Raw genomic sequence first — 11,501 nt, 5'->3', positions numbered from 1 at the left:
ACCAAGGACAACATAGGGGAAATTACTTGCGCTTAATAAATGAAAAAAAGAAATGATAAATTAGGGGAAATTCAAGTGGATGAAAAAAAAAAACAACTTGCCACAGGTGGGAACCGGACCCACAACCTTCCCATTTCGCGTACGATGCTCTACGAATTGAGCTACCGCGGCGCTGTTTCCCCATCCACTTTCTTGTGTATTTATGTGTCCTAGTAGAATCCTGGGAGTGTTAGCGCCACCACTCACAGACCTAGGCGGTGGACGTAGAACGTCCTTTTTGCCGCAGGTGTCACGAGAACGTGAACCCACAACCTTCGTGAAATGCGAAGGTGGTGGTTTCAGTTCCCACCTGCGACAAGTTGTTTTTTCATCCACTTTATTTCCAATAATTTATCATTTCTTTATTTCATTTATTAAGCGCATGTAATTTCCCCTATGTTGTCCTTGGTGTCAATGTGTTTGTTGGCTTTTCATGATATGACTAGTCAGGAGAAGGCATTCCATCCTGTCTGGCGTGTCCTTTCGTGTTAGTAGCCTTACACAGATTCTCTTAGTGAATTACACGGTGACCGAAGGTAATAGCGCGGAATTACTGGCAACGCTGCATAAGATTAGCCATATTGATAGTTTCTTTCCCCAAACGTTACGAAGCAACACAAGGCCGTGATAGGCACCACAAAGTAAAAACCTGGCAACATTGAAAAACCTCAGCTGTGTTCATGTGCATGTAAACCAAGATACGATAAAGCTATTGCTAATCGTCTGCTTCCGAAGACGGCCGTTGCGGCTGAAAATCCAACCCGCGAACTGATGGTTCTTAGTAGAATGCTGCTAAAACACAGCACTGGATGTATCAAGACTAAACATGTCTCAATGAAGGCAACTGGCAGAGGGGCTTATCCGACCTACCTCTGATACAAGTAAATGATCGGCAAGCAAAAAATGTCGACCTTCTGACACTTACTATGCGCACACTTTTATTATTTGATCTTGAAGATGCTCCTGTTTTCGACTGCGCAATCAAGGAAATGAAGAAGAGAGCTTTTGCAGCAAACATGCCTTGAAGCTTTATTTTGCAGCCTGCATCAGGGCCAACACCATTTCATTGTACCAGCGCGAAACGTATTAAGAAACTAATCGTATTTTCAAGAGTAGCTTGAAATGTTACGCTCGCTACTGTAATTTCTGCACTCTAAGCCCGAATCGTTACGAATATCTAGGCCGTTCCTCTTCGCCATCGCTATGAAAACGCAGCAATACACTGAAACCAAATCAGGATTGCAGAAGCGCGCTGAGTGCAAGTGTGGCTTGGCGCGCTGTGTTCTTCTGATTCACGAAATTTAAGTGGCGGATTCTTATCGCGGAACCCCATACTTCGGTTGCCACAGCGAGCCTGATAAGGTGCAACAGGGATATCTGATTCCAACAGGGTCTTGCTGCTTCCGTGGGAAACGTTGCGTCATCGACGACCGTTTCCTGTTGTACCGACTTTGGAGAAGGCACTCATGGTTTTCGTCGACGTCCGCTATGCGCAATATTTTCCCGTTCTTGTCTATTGCTGGACCGCTTCTTTCAAGCGTTTGCTTCCTCATTTGTGAATTTTGTTTTTATTCGGTCAACTTGATACCTTCTCGACACTTTCATTCATTTATATTTTCTTTTAATTTCGACATCGTCATCCCTTCTTGACAATCCTTTCTTTGGGGCTCAATTATTCAGCATCACTTATTTTATCGTGATCGTCACATTGTTTGGGCGATGTCGCGGTTACTATTCTCACCAAATGCATGAATGCACAGATATTGTTCCTTCATAACGGCGAGTGACGTCAATATGCGACAAGCACTAATAACGCTCTTAGAACGAAAGTATTTCTAGTCGCGTTGAAAGCAATGATATTTTGAGGAACGTGCGTAACCTCGAAACAGTTCCTCATTTCGTATCTTCGGCCAATGTGGGTGAGGCTGGTGCTGCCTTGGACTTTGCACCAATAGAGGGCTCGCTGGGCGAGAGCAAAACGCACTATAAGGCGTGCTGCAGCACGCGGCGTGAAGCAGATATCTTTCATGCCTTTGGCGTGTCGGTCGTGGAGCTGTGAATTCGACTTTAGCGGTACCGTTTTGTGCTGAAATCTTTCTTCTCCTTAACCGGTAAGTGGTTCATTTGCGTGTGTTACGCTCACCGGGCACCCTAGTGACCAACCCTGCTATTTGAACAACGTCAATACAGGATTTTGTGCTTACTGCGGCCTCGCTTAAACGCAAGCAAGTTAACATATTTTTTCACATATTTTAGTAGAAATAGCAGGGCAGCAGCCTCGGATTCATTGCTTGAATGCTTCGTTCAGAAGCAAAAAGAAGAGAGGTAGAGGGCAATATCCTTAAATCCTTAAAGCAATATAACGAAAGACATAAACTACATCAGAGACCAAAGAAAGCTGTTGCCGAAACAAAGGCATGGTTTTTATTTTTTTACAGTTATATGTACAGCAGAGGCTAGGTGTCCGATTAGGGATGAAAGTCCAAATTACAGACATGCTGGAAATAGAAACAATGAAACATGGTTTTTAGTTTAGGTATTAACACCAGAACACTAAAAACTATGTAACAATGGTATTTAACAATGCAAGTGTTGTACAGTAACAGTGTCCAAAGAGATGCCTCGACTAATTCGTTCAAATCAGGTACCATGCATGGGAAGTATTGCTGCTTTGCAGTAACGGTAAAAAATAGAGCTGCTAGAAGCGCGAGTTATAAATTTCACTCTTCATCGAGTGCGCGTGTTTAGCGGACGCGTGTCACTCTGAGCAGTTATAAGTATCAACAATTAGCCGCCTGTTTGAAAGTTCCTGAGAAACATTGAATAAAGGATGCGAATTGTATTCTTGAAGGATTCGAATTATAAAATAGAATCTCATCGCAAAACACGAACAGCGACATAGCGCAGTAAAGACGAAACTTTTATTTTATCCCATGGGTATAATATGCAGGTGCCCTTATTTCGATACAAACTCTCCGATTTGTTGAAAAACAAATGTTAGAAAAGAACAAGCATCCTCGATGACGTCTATGCATGAGTAAATAAAGGGTGCTAGATAATCCTCTGGGATACTAAAAAGCATTTCTTCACTGGACGACTAATTTTTATTTTCCACTTGGCTAACATCGAAATGAGCGCCCGGTTCCATATTACCTATTGTGTACCTTCAGTAAGGAAACACTTTACACAAGGACCTACGTAAACGGCATTTGCATTTGCATAGAAATTGAGCATCTTGCAGCGCTTGTTCTTGTCACGTCGCAGTTAACAACGCAGCAGTCAGTGGTACTGAGAGCAGGTAATTTACTATGCTGACAGAGCAACGCTGTGTGCTTTACGGAGCAGTAAAATGACGTCTGCAAAAAAAAATTAAATGGAAAAGTTACGCAGTCAAGTGCATTATAAGCATAAATGCTCTATTGATGAACTTCAGAGGGAAAAGATTGGTGTCTGCGGAAATGAAATGGTTGCAGCCAATATCTCCTTTCTTGTGTTTCATTGCAACTAACCAGGTATATCTGCCCTATTGATGACGTAACTATGCCTGCGTATCTTTCAAACACTATGACGCTAGTCTGAATTTAGCTGTTGTGTTTCACATGACAAAACTGCGATTTGATTACGGGGCATATCGTAGCCGGGTATTCAGCAATAATTTCGACAACCTAGGGATCTTTAACGCGCCCCTTAATTCTGGTATGTGGACCACGCAGCAAAGCAATCTTGCAGAGAAAAAAAACTTAACTTTAGGATAGTTGGTGCAGGGCTTGTCGCGGCGGCTTAACCATTTTCAGAAATACATCCCAATTGAACCTCCTCCTTGAGTGTTAGGCGTTCAATACCGTCATTATTTAGATGAAGTGGAGCATGGGTTTCATGTTAAGATGCATTTCAGAATAAAGAGTTTAGGCACCGAATGCAGTAAAAAATGAAGCTGACGGACAAAGGCGGTAACTCGCCAATGAAAGACTTGACTACAGCAACAAATTAATAGCGCTGAACGACCCACCATCAAGTCAAGGACGAGGCAGAAAGGCCACATAACGGTACTTAAGTGATGCCTGCTGTAGGGCCGTTAGTACAGGACTGGTACATATTTCTTGAGCCTTTCCGTATATATTTCTTGTCCGTGGTTTTTTTTGCACCTAAACACATACCTAGTCACACAAGAAAGAAAGGAGAGAGAAGCGCCATTCATGTGCCTTCCAACATGTCTATATTCTTAACGAATAGCGCTATGCAGACGAGCCGCTGATAGCTATCTGAGTCCTTGAATCCTTGAATATATATGGCATGCTTTCGGAACTTCTCGTACAATGTTATTCTTGTTTCCGAACAAGATAATTTTGTGTCAGACAGTGGCAAGCAGCCGCAAATGACAGAATAATCAGTGTAGTGCATTCCGGCCTTCTTGTTGACATAATCAGCGTGATCCTTTATTGGAATATTCATGCAACTACCCATCTGCGAAAGATAACGCCAACCACATGGGAAGGGTATTAGGTGAACAGCATACGACTCGCACGCTAAGTATGTTTTTTTTTTGTGCTCGATGTTTCGCTAGTAGGCGATTGGTGACGCAAAGGGCGCCCCTTTGTTGTCTGTAGCTGTAGAGCTGCTTCGAATTATTTTGGTGCAGAAAATACCAACCCAACGCCACATACAGAGGGAACATGCTTTAAAGCGCCTCTGGCAGTGTCTAAATCACGTACGTCTGGTGCTGACGATTCTGTCTGCAACGTATTGAAGCGACACATGGCGCGAAAGCATCTGCAATTTCAATCAAAATTTTGCGCAACCTATATCTCAATGACGCCGTGCAGCCAGCCAGGTTCAGCCACATTCTATAACAGGCCCCAAGCAAGACGCACTGCCCGGAGTGTCACCGGCCACGGAACGTGACTTCAGTTAATCATGCACTGCGGAATAAGCAATACCACCACTGGACGAGCGCCGCGCACCAAATAATGAACAAAAAGAAGCCGCACTTTTCGCCCGAAAGGCGGAGCATCGATTGCGCATAGTAAATTAGTGGGCAGGTATACAAAGGAAGGATAGTACTTTGATAGGCCGTATTATTTTTGAAACCTTGGCATAATGTCGCAATAACACGCATGATTCCACGCGTGCACAAGCAAGCATGAACGCATCTCACTCGATGACCGCGGAAACTGTTAGTCAAAACGCTGTAGTGAGGAAACGCGGCAGCAGCAGCGAGCGATTTTACTTTCCTGCTGCCGCTCACATCAACGCGGACTAAGTCACAAAGAGGCAATGCCGCGTGGACTCGCTATCCGTGGCAGATGGCTTTCAAGACAGCGGCCCCGCCGGGTGCGCGCTGCCGCCCGCGCCGCCCGCATTAGGACGCGCCATGCCCACCCCTTCCCCCACAAAGCCTTGCGTCCGACTTGCTACTTCCTTCGGTTGGGCAGGCCAGATTTAGTCACGATGGCTGGCGAACCCGCGCACGCCTTCACTCTCACGTAAACATACAGCACACAGCAACGATTTCATCGCGTTTGGACTTCGTGCGGAACCTCAAGGCATCGCGGACGCGAAAAATGCGCTTGGAGTGTCCGTATAACTGCTATCACAATAAAAAAAAAGAAACAAGTTGGGACTTGTCACGTGCAGTTTGCGTGACCTCTTGGCTCTGGTATGCAAGGAGTCAGGGAAGCATGGCAGCTTTCGAACTATGGTCAAGGGGCAAACGGGGAGTGTGTCTTTTGTGTGCAGTGACGCTGGCCTCCTTCTGGTATGGCAACACGGCATTCTAATTGCTTTTGTTTGCTCTAACAATGAAGCAATGTGAAAAAAGTTATCGGTATGTCGTTTCCTATACGATGCCTTACAACTTCACGTGTTTTACTACAATTTGCAATTGGGAATAGTGAGGGGCCGCTGAAGCTATGCGTCCGCTGCAGATCCAAAAACTCCACCTTGCAATAACCGGAGCTTTCAGTTGGGACCTCGGGTTGTTGCACGTGGTCTCTATTTTTCCAGTTAAGACACAATGACGAATATTTTAGTACAGACTCTAGCCGAAGCAAAAGACACTGGATATCTAGTGAACAAATAAGTCATCATATAAAAAATTGAGTATAAGAAATACGGTAGGCGAAACGAGTCGGTCCTGGCAGGACACAGTGTAATTTCGTGGACTGCGTAGAAAGTGAGTTATACTTATCTATGCGTTTTATTGAGACCATCAAGACCAAGGCACTATACACAGTCGCTCTTATAGACTATTTTTACTAAGATATTATATCACAATTGTCTGGCGCTAGCGTAATTTAACAATCATTGTTTCAATGCCACACCATTTCATGATTCGTCAATGGTCCTGCCAGCGCTCCACTCACGTTATCAGGTTGATTTCCGGCCGCGAATGCTGGATGACTAGGAATGAATGTAATGAAGCCAAGTGAGTGCTTATATTAGACCGCTATAGTGCTAATATTCTTTTTAGTTCGTGCAAACGTAGTCACTAGCTGACGCTTAACCTCAAATAAAGACCTTATAATTGGCCTAGTAAACTAAATAAAAATTTAAGCAACACCAGTTTATGAAATTGGGCTTTGGTTCCTGCTGAACATTGCTCAAACAACACCTGAAACGCGTAAAGGCGAAGTGCGTTGCACAAGCACTCAGCTATTAATTGAAATTATTTAGCAGGTAATACGACACAGTTTTATTAAAAAAGAATATTACAGGCAACTGTAGTGCTATTGTCTACGGGATACTGCAAACATGCAGTTTCGTTAGCATGGGAACGAAAGATGTGAGTGAACTTCGTCCTTCTGGCTTCATAGGGCATTCCTACCGGGCTAATTTATAATTCTCAACAATAAAATTGTGCTTTAAATGCAACATTCCGGAACACTTGTGCATGGATGGGGGGGGGGGGGGGGGGGGGAGAGTGGCGCTTGCATTTTGAAAAGTGTGATTGTTGCTAAACTTTGGCAGGCAATGGAAGATAAAGCGTAGTAACAACAGCCACAAGCACGTCTAAAGCCACAAATACGAAAATAAGGCAAACTGGCGTAAAAACCGGCCCCTCCACGGTAGTGCCTCCAAGTACTTGCTCCCTGTCGGACCCTGCGTGGGAGACGCCTACTGCGTGCAGAGGTGCGCCCCACAGGATCTTTAGTAAAGTTTGTCCAATCCAATTTCACGGCAGCTCAAAGATAGCAATGGCAGAGTTCCCTCATGTAACTTCAGTAGGAAACTGTATGTTGTAAAGAAGCGGCAGGCCCCGTAGAATAATCAGCGCCTGCATCGTCTAACTCGCATCGCAATGCCTACTGATCAATGGTCTGAGTCCTGTACTTCAAATAGCGTTTGATATAAGTACGAGCTATATGAGTAAACTTCGAGAAAAGGAGCCTCACATGATAAATTGAATGCTCAACTAGATTACATCATCTGCCTAGTACACGCGCTAGAAAAGATTGGGAATGTTGAAATGATGTCAGACACTACGGATTAGAATACTGAAAAGACTTGATGGGTGAACAATAGCCCGGTTGGTTATTTTAATGAAATATTGATGAAACATTGATCGCACGCAAATGAATAAATGAACTTCAAATGCCCATACCGTATTACTTAAGCTACTGTACTGCGAAATAAGTGAAACAAATTCCAATGAGATACTTATATAACTGTTACATACTATCGAGAAGGATAACATACTGTTAGGGAAGGTTGAAAGAAGCGAGGAAGGATATCGCGGGACGCTGGCTGTTTCGTGTTGTTGGTGGTGAGGCATCTTAACTATTGTGACTCATTTTGTATATATATTTAAGCACAATCTTCCATACGCCCCACATCTCAGTAACATATTGGTGGTAGTTGCGGGGTACCAAGGCAGGAAAGGCAGCTCTGTAGTAAACATCGCTTCACCGTCCGCTCCACGAATGACAGTGAGCACTCAGGATCAACGTCGTTGCCACTTCCTGCGTCACCGTCGCCATCTACGTCGCTGCCACCTTTGGTTGTCGTGGTGCAACCCAAGGATCCCAGAACATTCTGCGAGAACATTCTGCAGACCGGTTGGGCATGTACGAACGCGTGAGTGGAATCAACAGATGGCACCCAACGCTTATGCTAGCTTACCTGTTGTTCTACCTAAGAGGTACCGCAAAGGTGTGGTACGAAAACCACGAAGAGGAGCTAACCAGCTTGACCCAACGCAAAGAGAAGTTGACGGAGTTGTTTGGCAAACCAGCCGACCGCAATATGGCCGCAAAGCAGGAACTGGCCTACCGTGCCCAATCCTCCTCGGAGTCCTACTTCTCGTACATCCAGGACGTGCTGGCACTTCATCGTAAAGCCAATCACGACTTGACAGAAGCTGAGAAGGTCGAGCACGTGCTTAAGGGCATTGCTGCAGACACGTTTAATCTGCTCATGTGCAAAAGCTTCTCTACAGTTGGTGCAATCATTAAAGAGTGCCGATAATTCCAACAGGCCAAAAGCCGACGCGTCTTCCAACCATTGCCCAGACTTCCGAATACTGCCGCAACGTCGATGTCTGAAGATCAACTCGCAGAGCAGCATGCGTCACCATCAGAGGACGGGGTGCGAATCGTTAGACGTGAAATGGATGCGATGGCACCCGCAGCTTTCTGTTCCCGTAGCCCTCATGTTACCACATTTTCAGTTCCTCTCTTACAAGTCATCGTTCGCGAGGAACTTGAAAACATCGGTTTACATTCTGTGTGTGCTGTCGCCAATTCCAGAGCTAACGACCACCCTTGTGCGATTTTCGCTTTACCGCGACGCTTCTCTCCGCGTTATCGCAACCCGACTGAGTGGACATCTGCGGACGGCCACCCAATATCTTTCATGTGTCACCGCATCGCTCATGTCGCCCGATACTCTCGCAGCTCGTAGCCCTCAACATCTCGCACGCCGACCAACCTGAGCCGTTTGATGGAAATGCCCGCATTGTTACGCCCACCACCGAGTCTAACGGTGCCGACAACCCTGCTAGGAACACGTCGTACAGCCGCTCACCATCGCCGCGCGAACACCAGTCTCGTTCACCGCAAACGCGTCACCCATTTTCCCGTTCGCCACAGCCACGTCACTTTTCGCCCTTTGGGGCTTCTGACTGCACACTTTCGGAAAACGAAGAAATGCAGCCCTCGGAGGTGGTACTGCATTGCCTACTACTGCAGCGAATCCACTGTCTGGGCCCACAAAGAGAAGTATAATTGACGTTAAAATATATGGCTTACCTGCGCAAGCACTTGTCGACACTTGAACTCACGGATCTGTGATGAAAGCTGGCATACGTAGACGTTTAAAAAGGTCCTCACCCAAGCCGCTGCCCGAGTGCTTCGTGTGGCCGACGACGGTGTGCTGGTTGTTCAAGGAATGTGTACTGCGCGTTAAGTATAACCAGCCGCCCTCCTACTTGTTCTCGTTGCTGTGATCGACAACTGCCCTCAGGACGTTACCTTTGAATTGAACATTTTATCCATTCATTCTGCTCTCATCGACTGCGCGACCGGCGTTCTTCAGTTAGAACTGCCTCCACACACCGATGCTCCGAGTCCCGCCTCACCGCGCATGTGCTCACTTCACAATGTGCGTCTGTCACCCGAGGCAGTAACTTACGTCACTTTGACAGCCCAGCCACAGGTTCCTGACGGTGAATATACACTTTGCACCATCATCGACGTGCTTTTGAACCGGAACGTTGGGGTTCCGCACAGTTATTGAATATGACGTCGTTCTACTGCTTCTTCATTTCAGCCTGTGCCCTCAAGTGATTTCGGCCAGCATGATTCTGGCCAGTGTTTCAATTGGTTCTGAATTGGACATTGAAAGTCTGAATGCCGAGAGTGGTTTATTAGCGCCAATTGCAGCTCACAGGTCTGGTTCCTGAAAGGATGACTTCGCGAAAATGATTGCACCTGACCAAAATCTTTGATTCCACTTACAGGCCTTTAGGCCAAAACATCTATTTTTCACCACTGAAGACACACTGGGGACACGAAGCCTATTCGTCGGCATCCCTATCGTGCATCGCATGCTGAACGTTCAGTCATCCAATCAGAAGTGGAAAAAATGTTCCGCAAAGGGGACATCGAGCCATCAGCCAGTCTTTGGTTGTCGCCTGTCATCCTTGAGAAAACGAAAGATGGTACTTGCCGTTTTTGCATCGATTATCGACACCTAAACAAGATCACGCGGAAAGACGTCTACCCGCTACCACGCATAGATGACGCCTTGGAATGCTTGCACGGAGCTAAGTACTTCTCGTCCATCGATCTTCGGTCGGGCTACTGGCAAATTTCAGTTGATGAAATGGACCACAAAAAGACGACGTTCATCACGCCGGATGGCTTATATCATTGCATAGTCAACATATGCAGCGCTCCTCCGACATTTGAACGTACGATTGACTCTGTTCTGCGAGGATACAAATGGACCCCCTGTCTCTGTTATTACCTTGACGACGTTATTGTTTTTTGTCCCACGTTCGGCAGCCGCCTTACCCGACTCGCTGCCATTCTTGCGGTCTTCCGGAAAGCCGGCCTCAAACTGAACTCGATGAAGTGTGAATTAGGCCGCTGTCAGATTACCCTGTTCGCATACATTGGAGACGCATCCACAGTCCAACTAGATCCGGGAAAAGTCCGCGCTGAACGCAGTTTCCCTGTGCCACGTTCTGCTTCTGACGTGCGCTGCTTCGTCGGCCTGTGTTCTTACTTTCGCCGTTTCGTCAAAAACATTGCCGTCGTTTCTCGGCCTTTGTCAGATCTCCAAAACGAAGAACACGCTATTCTATTGGAAACCGGACAGGCTCACGCGTTCGCCGCTCTCATCGGATTTCTGACAACCCCTCCCATTCTTGCTCACTTTGATCCAAAAGCGCCGCCCGAAGTCCACAGTGACACAAGCGGCCATATCATGGGCGCTGTACTCGCCCAACAACAGTATAATACCTAGTGTGTGATAGTTAACGCCAGCCACCTGCTGTCACCTGCCGAGCGAAATTAGTCCATCACCGAGTGGCAGTGCTTGGCTTTAGTTTGGGATGTCGCCACGTTCCGGCCATATTTGTACGGCCACACGTTTTCAGTCGTTACAGACCACCATGCACTCTGTTGGCTGTCTTCCCTCCGGGACTTGACGGGACGGCTTGATCGCTTGGCTTTGTGGCTCCAGGAATTTCCATTTATTTTCAATTAGAAGACTGGACGCCACCACAAGCACGCTATCTGCCTCTTTCGTCACCCATGGATCGCACTGATCTGCTGCGCATTATCCGATGACCTGAGTGATGGCTTCTATTGACATGACCGACAGGCGCGCTGAACAACAACGCGACGCATCCTTACAGTCCATCGTCACCGGAGTGAATCTGCCAGCGCCGATGGCACGTGCCGCATATTCGTGCTGCATGACGGCATCCCCTACCGCCGCAATATCAACCCTGACGGCTC

The 11,501-nt window shown here is 46.5% G+C and overlaps 1 protein-coding gene across 3 annotated transcripts in view; it reads left to right on the top strand.

Moving 5' to 3' along the window:
• Positions 1-2,042: 2,042 nt before the first annotated feature.
• LOC135913106 (techylectin-5A-like) overlaps positions 2,043-11,501 on the top strand; it is a 43,652-nt gene continuing 34,193 nt past the window's right edge. The window contains exon 1 of one of the 3 annotated variants that reach the window (XM_065445766.1): positions 2,043-2,150. The gene's annotated coding sequence lies outside the window, so the exon portion shown is untranslated. The remainder of the gene's footprint in view (positions 2,151-11,501) is intronic. The other 2 variants (XM_070532932.1, XM_065445767.2) reach the window with 2 other exon arrangements.

The sequence above is a fragment of the Dermacentor albipictus genome, chromosome 2, assembly GCF_038994185.2.
Source record: "Dermacentor albipictus isolate Rhodes 1998 colony chromosome 2, USDA_Dalb.pri_finalv2, whole genome shotgun sequence".
Taxonomy (NCBI): Eukaryota; Metazoa; Arthropoda; class Arachnida; order Ixodida; family Ixodidae; genus Dermacentor; species Dermacentor albipictus.
The sequence above is the reverse complement of the archived record's forward strand: the minus strand, read 5'-3'. Positions and strand labels throughout refer to the sequence as shown.